Raw genomic sequence first — 14,846 nt, 5'->3', positions numbered from 1 at the left:
GCACCTGCACTATAAGTAAATGAAAAAAATGGCGTGGGTTCCCCTGTATTTTTGATAACCAGCCAGGTAAAACTGACGGCAGCAGGCTGCAACCCTCAGCTGTCAGCTTTAGCTAGGCTGGTTATCAAGAATAGAGGCGTCCCCACACCGTTTTTATAATGATTTAAATAAATAATTTTAAAAAATGGTGTGCGGTCCCCCCCCCCATTTTTGATAACCAGCCAAACTAAAGCAGACAGTTGAGGGCTGGTATTCTCAGGCTGGTAAGGGGCCATGGATATTGCTCCCCCCCAGCCTAAAAATAGAAGCCCGCAGCTGCCCCAGAAAAGACGCATCTATTACATGCACCAATTCTGGCGCTTTGCCTGGCTCTCCTCACTGATCTGTTGCGGTGGCAAGTGGGGTAATATTTTTGGGGTTGATGTCACCTTTGTATTGTCTGGTGACATCAACCTCACGGGTTAGTAATGGAGAGGCATCTGTAAGACTCCTCTCCATCGCTAATCCTCTAGTTATATTGTAAATAAAGACAAATACCCAGAATAAAGTCTTTTATTTGAAATAAAACACACACGCACTTTTACTGAGGTCACCGTGTGGCACCCCAGGGGTCTGGTTTCCACAGTAACATGTAATGTTATGTCTGAGAGCAGGTGGGAGGTCCTTTGGTCAGGGATCCTGTGCATGCCACACCTCCTGCCCAGTCTTGGGAGGGGAAGAACTTCCCCTATATAAACCCGGGGCTGAAGCAGGGTTAGCAGTCAAGGAGAGTAGAGACAAGAAACAGCAGAAGCAATACTACTACGAGTCAGGGGCTCGCCCTGACTGAGAAGCTTTCTTACCGGACCCGGCGTCCGAGGCTGTGGGGACTAACTCTTACCCAGCAGCAGAAGCCGACCGGCAGGGGATTTCAGGTCCTCAGGCCCAGAAACCCGAAGGCACGGTCACACGCGTGGGACCAGCACCGCCATCGTGGAGCGGAAGCCATTAGAAGGCCCCGAGTCACCGGCCATACGGGTGAGCACCACACGGTACACTCAGGGACGTGGGCTACTTATATCCGCTTCTAGCAAGGTAGCCAGAAGAGTACAGTCAGTTTGGGAGGCCTACAACTCCGCCTGGCCAGGGGAGATCCCATCTGCTCAAAGACTGACCAGGCCCCGTTCACTAGCAAGTACTCCGGGAGGGTCTATCGTTGTTACCAGTAAAGACCCTGAATTACACCGCACCGTCTCTGAGTGGTTCCTGCTACCCCCATCATCCACATCTGCTGCCCTGAGGCCATACCCCTCCCGTTGGGGGTTATACCATCTACGCTGCACCATCCATCCACCGGCCTCAGCGGACTGTCCTGCAGCGGCAGCTCCATAGCTGCATTCAACGGGTGGCGTAGTCGTCCTGCATCTACTGCTGTTACATCGCCGCTCAGTTTGACTCCCTGGGCACGGACCGGGTCACCGCCACGAGACTACAACCCTCAAGAGATCCGGCTCCGGGTAAGCTCCCGCGTGCGCAACGCAGCGCGACACAGGCCCAGGGGCGCGTCAACCGCAGTGCATTGCCCTGGCTGGGAACGCAGCCTCAATGACCAGCGGTGAACTCTATGATGTTACCACTAGTCACTGAGGCTGAGCTCGCAGCAACTCATTCCTCAAGTGGTTTTCAGCCCAGATGGTCGCACCTTGGCCCCGTCCAGGTTGAAAATTATTTATCCCAGATATGGACTACGGAGTGGGACAGAACTTCGGACAGGTGAGGGTTATTGCTTTTTTTTTTGTTTTGTTTTCTTACAGGACACATTGGCTTCAGTGGATTGAGCATTAGGTAAGCATAATTGTTTTTGGTAAATTAAGAATCATAAATAAAGGAGTCTGTGTCATTATTTCAAATAAAATATTTTGGGTGTTTTTTTTTACAATTTGACTATGGGATTAGTAATGGGGGCATCTTATAGATGCCTCTCCATTTCTTACCTTGGCTGCATGTCAGCTGAAAATACAAGGCTTACATGAACCCCAACCCTATTACTCCACTTGCCACCACTACAGGGCAAGTGGGAAGAACGAGGCTAAGTGCCAGAATTGGCGCATCTTATTGATTCGCCATTTCTGGGGCCTCGAAGGGATGATATTATTAGCCTCGGAGGGGGCCAGCATCCATGGCTCCTTCCCTGGCTATTAATATCAGCTCACAGCTGTTTGTTTAGCCTTTGCTGGCTAGATTTTATAGGGTGACCTCATGTCAAATTTTTTCTGGGGTCCCCCTGTAATCTAGCCAGTAAAGGCTAATAAAACAGCTGTGAGCTGTTATTAATAGCTCGGGAACATTTTGGGCTAATGGTCCATTCCCTGACTAGTAATATCAGCCCCCCAGTGATCGAATTTCGTCTGGTTATGAAAATTACGCAAGAGCCCACGCTGTTTATTTTCTTTTTTTTAATTCTTTATTTTACACCTAATGTACACTGTGGGTGTATAACAAAATGAATCCCTAATAAGAGCAATCAGGTCTACTATGAACATTGAAGACCACAAATAGACTTGATCAGTTCAGGATCAAATGTTCCTGCGCTTGGATGGAAGGAAAAAAAAACAGGTTTTCCTATACCCAAAAATGGGAAATTGTAAATACTCTTTTGTGGAACAGGATTCAGTGCACTGTAACAAGAAGCTAAAGAATAAGGTCCCAGTAGACAGAATTTCAAAAAAGACCTTCCTTAGTTCTTGACCACAGTCACAGCAAAAGCAGTACTGAAGCATTCCTGGTAATCGAGCTGCTCTGTTCAGGACTAATATTTCTGTAAAATGGTGATGGTAACAAGGTTTCCATCCAGCAATCTCAAGAATACATTTACAAATGTATTTAAAAAATTATGAAAAACCATGTTGAAAAATGGAGTGGGAAAAGGAGTGATAAATCACATGGCTATCATGATTAAGAATTCATGCAGTCTCCTCAAGTTATTTTATCACCCTCTCTCCCTCCGCATTTTTCCTTCCCATTTTTTTCAATATAGTTTTTAATTAGTTTTTAAATAAAGTTGTAATTTTATTCCTGGGATTGAGGAATAGAAACCTTGTTACCTTCATTACCTAGAAACAAGCTTAGATTTATCATTTATCATCATCACACCCTGAGTAAGCAATTCGGGCATCACGTGTTGGGGTGCATGAAGTCATCGTTCAATATGACCCCAGATCTGCATTAAAGTTTTTTATTTATCTGTTGTATGTTTTATGCTTATACGTTCAAGCCATCAGTGTTTCATTTTTGACCAGTCTTACTTGGTTTGCACTTGCACTTTATTATTCTTTATTTCATTTTATGTATATTACATATAGTTAATTAATATTTTTTTTATTCTCTCATATAATTACACTAAATTAATACTCCTTTAGTAGAATTGACACTGATGTGATCTTATTTATTCTGTATATTTATTTTATTATACTTATTGTTTTTTTCCCCTGATGTATTGGCACTTCTCGCTCCCCTTACCCGATATTTATCAATTTTGAATCGTGTTCTTGTGATATGTTGTTTGTAGACTTTATAATTTTATTTATGCAAAATAATTAGTGATTAATTTTGTGTAATTTATTTATTTTACAGGAGCATTTTGCATTTTTGTATTTTCAATTGGTATACTTTGGTAAATTTGTTATTTGTTTTGGTTATTTTTGGTATTTCATTCTTTAGGCAGGTTTATATCTCTCCAAGAGCTAGTTTATGATAATTCTCAGAAATTGAAGCTATATAGGAGAATACTAAAAAAGAAGCAATAACTCTTCAAAAACTTCTCCAAAAAAAGTGTACCATAAAGAGAGCTTGACAGCCACAAGAAGGGAGATTGAAGATACAACTACCGATGATCTATTGGATACATAACAAATATAAAACTAAAGGAGACCAATGAAATAAAAACTGCTATAATCACACAACATATAGAGCATAACAGCTTTCTGAAATGAAAAATACAAAAGTAGTGAGATAAAATAATAATCTGACAATATCTCTCAAAAGAGCACTCATTTTCCGTGCTTCCTCAGATGCTATTGGAGCTGCCTCTGTAAGTTCCTGTACTTCTCCTGAATCGCTTGTTTCCGCACGGTCTCGTCTGATAATTCAGCTTCTCCTGAGTGTCGATCAGTCTCTTCAGGGGCCGGTGTTCGATCATCAGATCTGAATTGGACATCATCTGTACTCCTTGGTATGAACTCTGGAGCCTCAGGACTTAGTTCATTCTCCTGAGGACGGTACATCCCTCTCCTTGCCAGTCGGAGAAATACAACGGTGTGTTCTTCTCCATAGAAACTTTCAAGGTCACTATCCACCTCCGGAGCTTCAGTCTGTGGTGGTCCCTTAGTCGATCTCGGACAATGTCGGTCTACTTCTGGGAAGTCTTATTGTGGTGGGAGATAATCACAGGGTAGCAGTAAATTCCGATGGACTATTCTGGTTTTCTTGTCTCCCTTTTCCAATCGGATTTCATACACTGGGCTGTCATCAGCTTTCCTCCTTACGACCACATACACCTTGTTTTCCCAGTACGAACTAAGTTTTCCTGGACCGCCTTTCTCACGTACGTTCTTGACTGGGATCCAGCTTCCTGGTACCAATTCTGCTCCATAACATTTTCGATCATAGTACTCCTTACTTTTGCTCTGTCCTTGCGTAACCACTTTGGACGCTATGTTGTATGCCTCTGCCATCCGTTCCTTCCATTTCCGAACGTCCTCCGGATACGTTCTGTAAGTCTCTAACGCAGGAGTATCGAACATAATGTTGATTGGCAGTCTTGGCGATCGTCCATACAATAGGAAAAAGGGTGAGAAACCCGTTGCATCGCTCTTTGTACAGTTATAGGCATGTACCTCTTTTGACAGAGAACTCTTCCAGTCTTTCTTCTCATCAGCTGTTAAAGTGCGCAACATCGACAATAATGTCTGGTTAAAACGTTCCACTTGTCCATTACCCTCTGGGTGATAGGGCGTTGTGTGGGATCTCTGAATTCTACAGTACTTTCCTAGCTTGGCAAAGAGCTGGTTCTCAAATTCTTTTCCTTGGTCGTGGTGTAACCTCGTAGGGAACCCAAACCTCAAAGCAAAATCATTGAAGATCTTCTCTGCTGCTGTTCAACCCGATTTATTGGTGGTGGCATATGCTTGAGCAAATTGAGTGAAATGCTCCATCACCACCAAGATGTATTCGTAACCACCCTTGCATATCTCGAGATGTAGAAAGTCTATTGATGCCATCTCAAATGGATACGTAGCTTGGATGTTGCCCATAGGAGGGAAGTTTATCTTTCAGATACCCACACTCCCTGGTCACGTACCTCTCAATATCTCTCTGCATGTACAGCCAGAAGAAACGTTCACGGATCAAATTTGTTGTCCTTTCCACTCCCAGGTGTCCCATGTTTTCGTGGAGTTCTTTGAAGACCAACCTACGGAATACTCTTGGTAGTACCAACTGCTGCTTTTGTCCTCCTTTACGATACAGGATACCGTCTTCACTGAGGTAAAGCTTTGTTGATTCTTCAGTCAAAACAGATACTGCTGGCGACTCATTGTCTCTCTCCTGTTTACTTGGAAACTGATTTTGGTCCACATAAAGTAATATTCTACCAATTATCTGATCTTCCCGTTGAGCTCTATAAATTTTCCCTTTTGGTAGTTGTTGAATAGACCGGGGGTGATCTTGTTCTCTCGCTTTTATGGTGGTTTCCACCGTCAATGGACACCACAATGGTGTGTCTTCCTCCTGATAAGCTTGTACTGCTTGGGTAGTGCTCTCAATTGCTTCCAGACTGACTTCCTCCGAGCATTTTTGCATGAACTCCTCAGGCTCTAGTGGCATTCTTGACAACCCATCAGCATCTGCATTACATTTTCCTGGCCTGCACTTGATGCTGAAATTGAAGTCAGCTAGTTCAGCGGCCCATCTCTGACCCATTGCATTCAGTTTGGCTGTAGTAAGGACACAGGTCAAAGAGTTGTTGTTAGTGTATACCTCAAACTCTTTGCTGTAGTAGAGATAATCTCTAAATCGTTCATAGATAGCCCATTTCAATGCCAGGAACTCCAATTTTCCGGAATGTAGATGGTAATTCTTCTCGGAGTCTGTCAACGCTCTAGAACTGTAACCGATGACTCTCATTTTTCCATCTTGATGCTGATACAGGGCAGCTCCCAATCCAACTTGAGAAGCGTCACAATGAAGAACAAATGGTAAATTGAAATCAGGATATCCCAAGATGGGTGGTTTTACCAGGTAGTCTACTAGTTCTTCCAATACATCCTGGTGGTCTGCTGTCCAGAGAATGGGCTGTTGTGACAAAACGGCGTTGTTTCTTTTAAGCCCAGTCCTACCCGTGTTCTTCTTTTTCTCCGTGGGTGTTGTCTCTGTCCCCCCCCCAAAGAGGCTGGACTGGACTCTTCGACAAACCCTTGGTGGTATGCCTTACCCTGATCGAGGACCGAGAACTAGGTGCTTCCTGATAGGCTATCCGGAATATCACACTCAATTTGCAGACACGTGTTTCTGGGTGTTTGCCTTTCATCAGTGTAAAGCAGGAGGGCTAATTTGGTTAGGCGAGAGGCCTTTGATATAGAGTGTAAGGGTCAAAGTTTCTCCTTGCGGAGAGTGCCAAGATGGCCTAAGGATTCTTATAGGCAATGCAATGCTCCTCTTGGAATTTAAAGAGGATATTTGCATATTTAGAGAGGAAGAGGACTAGAACTCTAGGGGCACCTATTAAGAGTAGCAATACTAAAAGTCAATATCGACCCCTTAATGTGCCTTGCCACATGATTTAGGATTAAAAGCCAAACCAGACAAGTGTATGCAAATGGAGTGTTTGGTTCTGGATATTGCCTTAAGTCATCTGGCAAGGCTCATTAACCCCTTTAAAGCCCATGACGTACTAATACACGTCAGTGCCCTGGGCTTTAAGAGCCTGACCCATATTAGTACGTCATGGCGATCGCGCGCGCACACAGGCTGTGCGGGCGCGATCGCCGCCGGGTGTCAGCTGATTGTCACAGTTGACACCCGGTACTATGTGCAAGGAGCGATCCCGCACCGCTCCCAGCACATTAACCCCCGCAATGCTGCGATCTAAGTCGATCGCAGCATTGCGGAGGCAAGGGGAGGTGATAGGTATGCTCGCCTCCTCTTCCGGCCTCCAGCGCTGTCTGCCGCGGCTTCCCGCGTGTTGCCATGACGACCCGATGTCGTCATGACAACATCCGGGTCACCAGACAGCAGTAAGATTGTTTGGACATGCGCAGTGCATCTCCAAACTATCTTCTCCCTGTCCAGCGCTGACTGCCTGCGTGGCACAGGGATGGTGCTCCATCCCTATGCTGTGCAGGCGATCAGAATAAAAAAAGTGAAAGTCCCACAGTGGGACAAAGTAAAAAAGTGTAAAAACTCCCAGAAAGTGAAAAAAAAAAATAAAAAAAAATGGTAAAAATATGTTAAAAAAAAAATAAATAAAAAAAATAATCCACTAAAAATAAAAATATAATGTACCCATCAATAAATATTATGAAAAAACAAGCAAACAATAAAAGTACACATATTTGGTATCGCCACGTCCGTAACGACCTGGCCTATAAAACTGTTCCACTAGTTAACCCCTTCAGAGACAACGGTAAAAAAAAAAAAAAAAAGCAAAAAACAATGGTTTATCATCATACCGCGATCAAAAAGACGAATATAAATAAAAATGGTACCGCTGAAAACTTCATCTTGTCCCGCAAAAAACAAGCCACCATACAGCTCCATCATCCGAAAAATCGAAAAGTTACAGCTCTCAGAATAAAGCAATGCAAAAAAATATTTTTTTCTATAAAATAGCTTTTATTGTGTAAAAGTGCCAAAACATAAAAAACGATATAAATGTGGTACCGCTGTAAACGTACTGACCCGAAGAATAAAGCTACCTCATCAATTTTACCACACCTGGAGCAGAATAAAAAAAAAACAAAAAAAACAATTCCTGAATTGTTGGTTTCTGTTTATTCTGCCTCCCAAAAGCTGGAATAGAAAGCGATCAAAAAATGTCACATGCCTGAAAATGGCACCAAAAAAAATGTCAACTCATCCCGCAAAAAACAAGCCGTCACATGACTCTGGCGGCCAAAATATGGAGATGCAAAAACTAGATTTTACAAAATATGTGTCTTTTAGTGTGTGACAGCTGTCAATCATAAAAACCTAATATGATTCTGGTATCGCTGTAATCGCACCGACCCGAAGAATAAAGTAATCTCATCACTTATATTGCATGGGGAACGGCGTAAAAAATAAACGCTAGGGCTGGGGTTGGGGTTGTGCTAATGTTAGGGTTGGGGTTGTATTTTTTTTCAAAAGTTAAAAAAAAAAAGAAAAAAAAAAAGACGACGATATGGCAACTAGTGTTGAGCGCAAGTGCTCGCTACTTGAGTTTGCATGGGGTGCTCGGGTATGAACTGAGTATCGCGGGTGCTTGAGTCTCCGCCCCATATGCTTCGCGGCCAAAAAAACCTGCCATGCACGAGCGATCCCCGCATGTTTTTTTTGGGGTGTCTAATAACTGTGAAACATGCGGGCGGGGACTCGAGAATTTCACTTGAGCACCCATGATACATGGTGCATACCTGAGTACGCGATGCAAACTCAAGTAGCGAGCACTTGCGCTCAAGAGTAATGACAACATTAGGTCATCATATTGAATAAGTTATCAAATTCTGTCGTACCTCTGGGTTCAAAATGTTCACTATACCCCTTAATAAAATCCTTGAGGGGTATAGTCTCCAAAATAGTGAGAACTTGGAACCCCTAGGTGCTTCACAAATTGATTCGTAAAAATGAAAAAGTATTTTTTTTTCCACTTTTTCATTTTTACGAATCAATTTATGAAGCACCTGAGGATTCCAAGTGCTCACTATGCATCTAGATAGGTGCCTTGGGGGGTCTAGTTTCCAAAATGGGGTCACTTGTGGGGGAGCTCCACTGTTTAGGCACATCAGGGGCTTTCCAAACGCAACATGGCATCCGCTAATTATTCAAGCAAATTTTACAATCAAAAAGTCAAATGGCGCTCCTTCCCTTCCGAGCCCTTCCGTGCGCCCAAACAGTGTTTTTTCCCCACATATGGGGTATCTGCGTGCCCAGGGGAAATTGCACAACAAATTTTGGGGTCCATTTTTTCCTGTTACCCAATGCGAAAATAAAAAAAATTGTGTCAAAAGTAACATTTTTGTGAAAAAAGTTAAATGTTCATTTTTTTCTTACACATTCCAAAAATTCCTGTGAAGCACCTGAAGGGTTAATAAACTTCTTGAATGTGGTTTTGAGCAGCTTGAGGGGTGCAGTTTTTAGAATGGTGTCACTTTTGGGTATTTTCTGTCATTAAGGCCCCTCAAAGTCACTTCTAATGTGATGTGGTCCCTAAAAAATGGTTTTGTAAATTTTGTTGGAAAAATGAGACATCGCTGGTCAACTTTTAACCCTTATAGCTCCCTAACAAAAAAAATTTTGGTTCCAAAATTGTGCTGATGTAAAGTAGACATGTGGGAAATGTTATTTATTAACTCTTTTGTGTGACATCTCTCTGATTTAAGGGCATAAAAACTCAAATTTTGAAAATTGCAAAATTTTCAAAATTTTTGCCAAATTTCCATTTTTTTCACAAATAAACGCAAGTGATATCGAAGAAATTTTACCACAATCATGAAGTACAATATGTCACGAAAAAACAATCTCAGAATCAGCGGGATCCGTTGAAGCGTTCCAGAGTAATTACCTCATAAAGTGACAGTGGTCAGAATTGTAAAAATTGGCCTGGTCATTAACGTGCAAACCACCTTGGGTTGTAAAGGGGTTAAAGGGTCGATATTGACTTTTAGTATTACTACCACCAAAAGGAAGCACTAGAGTTCCTGTCTTTTTCTTTCTAAAGGGGATATTTGTATCTTTAAATTCCTAGAAGAGCACTGCATGGCCTACAAGTCTCCTTACAATGTATTGCGAAAAGAAAAGAAAGGGCGCATGTGTAGACTCACAGGGCTATTTAAATAATTTAAAAAGTGCCAGTGCACTCACCTGTGATGGTTGTGTACGTCTACACAACCAAGATTAAGCGTGTGATTAATGAGGCTCCGGGTCACCTCTATTTGTAATACCGTCCTGTCGGTGTTTGCCTCGCAACTCCGTGCTCCTCAAGTGGTCACACGATCCTGCCGGACCAGATACCACGTCACCGCAGGTCCTCAGTAGTTTAACCTGGTGGCTGGATAACCGCAGGTCCTCACACATCCAAATAGACCAGGCTGCTCCTGCCGCTTTGGCTCCATATGGAGATATTTCACAAGTAAACAATGGTGCAGCGGTCTCAGGGAGCGCCAAAGGAATACTGGACAATTTAATAGATGGCAACCGACTTTTATTCTTCCTCCAATACCACTGCCACAACGCGTTTCAACGCGTTTCAAAAACCAGGGGAGGAGTCCTGAGGAGATAATTTGCATATTCCCACTGCATTTTGGGGTAAGTGAAGAGTCTCCGCGAGCTCAAAGAACACTGGATTTTGGCTGTTGGAGCTGAAAACAGGACATCGGTAAACCAGGGGAGGAGTCCTGAGGAGATAATTTGCATATTCCCACTGCATTTTGGGGTAAGTGAAGAGTCTCCGCGAGCTCAAGGAACACTGGATTTTGGCTGTTGGAGCTGAAAACAGGACATCGGTAAACCGCGCGCCTACTGGCGCGCGCATTTTGAAGCTTTTTTTTTAAGCTTTTTTCACTGTTTTCAGAACATTAACAATAAGAACATGGAAGAGTCCAGGAACCATTTGGTGAGCTGCATATCCTGCTACATGTTCACAGACTTGCCAGTGGAAAAGCCAAACTTCACATGCCAGAAATGCAAGCTTGTGTCCCTGTTGGAGGAAAAGTTGCGAAATCTAGAAGAGAGGTTAACTACCTTGAAAATCATTAAGGAAGGTGAAGAGTTCTTAGACAGAGCAGAATTATCTCTTCATGATTCAGAAAGAGAAGAAATTCGAACTGCACCTGACGAAACAGAGGAATGGAAGCATGTGACCCACAGAAGCAGGAGGATCGAGAGGCAGTCAGCACCCATACTGCTCAGGAACCAGTACCAGGCTCTCACGCAGGAGAACCATGAAGAAATACAGCAAAATAAGACTTTGCCAGCAATGAATAACCTTGTAAGCCCTCAGAATCCTCCTGGATGGAGAAAGAAGAATGTTGTGAAGAAAAAACGGAGAGTGGTGGTCATGGGGGATTCCCTGTTAAGAGGAACAGAGGCCGCTATCTGCAGACCAGACATAACCTCAAGAGAAATGTGCTGTCTTCCAGGAGCAAAAATTAAAGATGTGTCTGACAGGATATCAAGACTCTTCAGACCTACAGATCACTACCCATTCCTGCTAATACATGTGGGGACAAATGACACCGCAAGAAAGGACCTGGAAACCATCTGCAGTGACTTTGAAGACTTAGGCAAGAAAGTGAAAGAATTGGGAGCGCAGGTGGTCTTCTCATCCATCCTCCCAGTGGATGACCATGGAACAATGAGGTGGAATAAGATTCTACAGGTGAACAACTGGCTACGTCGATGGTGCCGTCAACAAGGATTTGGATTTCTGGATCACGGAATGAATTACCTATACGATGGACTACTTGCTAGAGATGGGGTGCACCTTACGAAGACTGGAAAACATGTATTTGGAAGTCGCCTTGCTACACTCATCAGGAGAGCTTTAAACTAGAACAATGTGGGAAGGGAAGCAAAAGGCCAGAAAAAGCCATACAGCTGACAAATACTATTGAGATCTCTGCTACTGGAAGTGGAAAGGAAGAACAAAGACAAAACAATTTAAATAATAAAAATATGGGAGGAAGAGAAACCAATCACAAACTAAAATGTTTTTATACAAATGCACAAAGCATGGGCAACAAACAAGGAGAATTGGAACTACTAATGCAGGAAAAGGAATATGATGTCATTGGAATCACTGAAACTTGGTGGGACGATACACATGATTGGAATAAAAGGCTAAAAGGATACAACTTATTTGCAAGAAACAGACTTGATAAACGAGGAGGAGGTGTTGCATTGTATGTTAGAAAAGCGTATATCTGCACAGAGATTGAAGCTTCAGAGACTGGGAGTTCTGTGGAAACTGTTTGGGTAAGAATACAAGGAGAGAACAACGGAAAGGACACCATTGTAGGCATTTACTACAGGCCACCTGGGCAAGCTGAAGATATGGATGAACTCTTTATTTATCAAATGACCAAGTTCTCCAAAAAATATGACGTAGTGGTCATGGGAGATTTCAACTATCCAGACATTTGTTGGGAATCTCTCTCAAGTAAAACTAACAGGTCAAGCAAATTCTTATCCTCTCTTGCTGACAACTTTATCTTCCAAAAGGTAGGGGAGAAAACAAGGGGATCTGCTACTTTGGATCTAATCCTTATAAACAGGGAGGAAATGGTTGAGGAGGTAAAGGTGGCTGGGACCCTAGGAGGCAGCGATCATGCTATTATAGAATTTTTGATAACTAGAGGAGGAAGACATGTGAAGACTCAAACTTCAAGGTTAGATTTTAGAAAGGCAGATTTTAAGAGACTCAGAAAGAGAATAGGAGGGATCCAATGGCTGGATGTCCTTAAGGACAAAAATGTTCAGGAAGGATGGGAAATTTTTAAAAATGAGATTCTCAAAGCACAATCGTTAACAATCCCGAAAAGTAGGAAGAATGGGAAGCATTTAAGGAAACCAGGATGGATGAACACAGAACTTAAACACATGCTAAAAAGAAAGAAAGAAATGTTTATTAAATGGAAAGAGGGAGGCATATCTAAAGAAGATTATAATGCAGTCTGCAGATCCTGCAGGGCACGTATCAGGTTAGCTAAAGCTGACAATGAATTAAGGCTTGCAAGAGATGTCAAAAGCAATAAAAAAGGATTTTGGGGGTATGTCAAAAGTAAAAGAAAAGTCAAAGATGCTATAGGATTTTTACAGGATGAAAATGGAGAAATGGTAAGAGAGGATGTTGAGAAGGCCGAACTTTTTAATTCCTATTTTGCATCTGTTTTCTCTCAGAAAGAAAATGTAACATCAACTGATCTTCACTGTCCTTTTAAAGGAATAGAGGAATCCAAGTTATCTGTAAACAGAAAGATTGTGAGGGAATATTTAGCTAACATAAATGAGTTCAAGTCTCCAGGTCCAGATGAATTACACCCCAGAGTACTGAAGGAGATCGTAGAAGAAATTTTAGAACCACTCTCCATAATCTTTGAAAATTCTTGGAGAACAGGAGAAGTCCCAGAAGACTGGAGAAGAGCAAATGTTGTTCCTATCTTCAAAAAGGGGAAGAAGGTGGACCCAGGGAACTATAGGCCGGTGAGTCTGACTTCTATACCAGGAAAGATCTTTGAACAAATTATTAAACAACATGTATGTAAGTACATGGATAAGAATGAAGTGATTAACCAGAGTCAGCATGGGTTTGTAACTAACAAGTCATGTCAGACTAACTTAATTTCCTTCTATGACAGAATCACTGACTGGGTGGATCAGGGAAATGCTGTAGATATAGTATATCTTGACTTCAGCAAAGCATTTGACAAAGTATCTCACACCATCCTTATTGAAAAAATGACCAAGTATGCAATGGACCAGGCAACTGTTAGGTGGATTCATAACTGGCTTAGTGATCGGACTCAAAGGGTGGTTGTAAATGGCTTCACATCCAGCTGGATGAATGTCTCAAGTGGGGTACCACAGGGCTCCGTCCTGGGACCTGTATTGTTCAACATCTTTATCAATGATTTAGATGAAGGAATTGAGGGTAAACTGATTAAATTTGCTGATGACACAAAGCTAGGAGGGATAGCTAATACTAGAGAAGAGAGAGAGAGGATTCAAAAAGACCTAAATAAACTGGAGCAGTGGGCAGCAACCAACAGAATGGTTTTTAACAGGGAAAAATGCAAAGTACTACATCTGGGCAATAAAAATGAAAAAAGCATATACAGAATGGGAGGAATAGAGCTAAGCAACAGTACATGTGAAAAAGACTTAGGTATACTAATAGATCATAGACTGAACATGAGTCAACAGTGTGATGCAGCAGCAAAAAAGGCAAATACAATTCTGGGATGTATTAACAGAAGCATACAGTCTAGATCACGTGAAGTCATTATCGGTCTTTACTCCTCTTTGGTCGGACCTCATCTGGAATACTGTGTACAGTTTTGGGCACCACATTTTAAAAAAGACATAGACAAACTGGAGCAAGTTCAGAGAAGAGCGACCAGAATGGTGACTGGTCTGCAAACCATGTCCTATGAGGAACGGTTGCAGGATTTGGGAATGTTTAGCTTGCAAAAAAGAAGACTGAGAGGAGACTTAATAGCTGTCTACAAATATGTCAAGGGCTGTCACATTGTAGAAGGATCATCTTTATTCTCATTTGCACAAGGAAAGACTAGAAGCAACGGGATGAAACTAAATGGGAGGAGACACAGATTAGATATTAGAAAAAACTTTTTGACAGTTAGGGTGATTAATGAGTGGAACAGGCTGCCACGAGAGGTGGTGAGTTCCCCTTCAATGGACGTCTTCAAACAGAGGCTGGACAGACATCTGTCTGAGATGATCTAGTGAATCCTGCTTTGAGCAGGGGGTTGGACCAGATGACCCAGGAGGTCCCTTCCAACTCTACCATTCTATGATTCTATGATTCTAAGCCGTCCACCTGATGAAGACGGCTTAGACCGTTGAAATGCGTTGTGGCAGTGGTATTGGAGGAA

General features: G+C 42.5%; 1 protein-coding gene across 1 annotated transcript in view; it reads right to left on the bottom strand.

The window, feature by feature from the left end:
• Positions 1 to 14,846, bottom strand: part of BTK (Bruton tyrosine kinase) — a 303,555-nt gene that overhangs the window by 109,263 nt on the left and 179,446 nt on the right. The gene's annotated exons all lie outside the window — the stretch shown is intronic.

The sequence above is a fragment of the Phyllobates terribilis genome, unplaced genomic scaffold, assembly GCF_046119375.1.
Source record: "Phyllobates terribilis strain yellow unplaced genomic scaffold, ASM4611937v1 Scaffold_7__3_contigs__length_470593459, whole genome shotgun sequence".
NCBI lineage: Eukaryota > Metazoa > Chordata > Amphibia > Anura > Dendrobatidae > Phyllobates > Phyllobates terribilis.
Note: the sequence above shows the minus strand (reverse complement) of the source record. Positions and strands in the feature narration are given on the sequence as shown.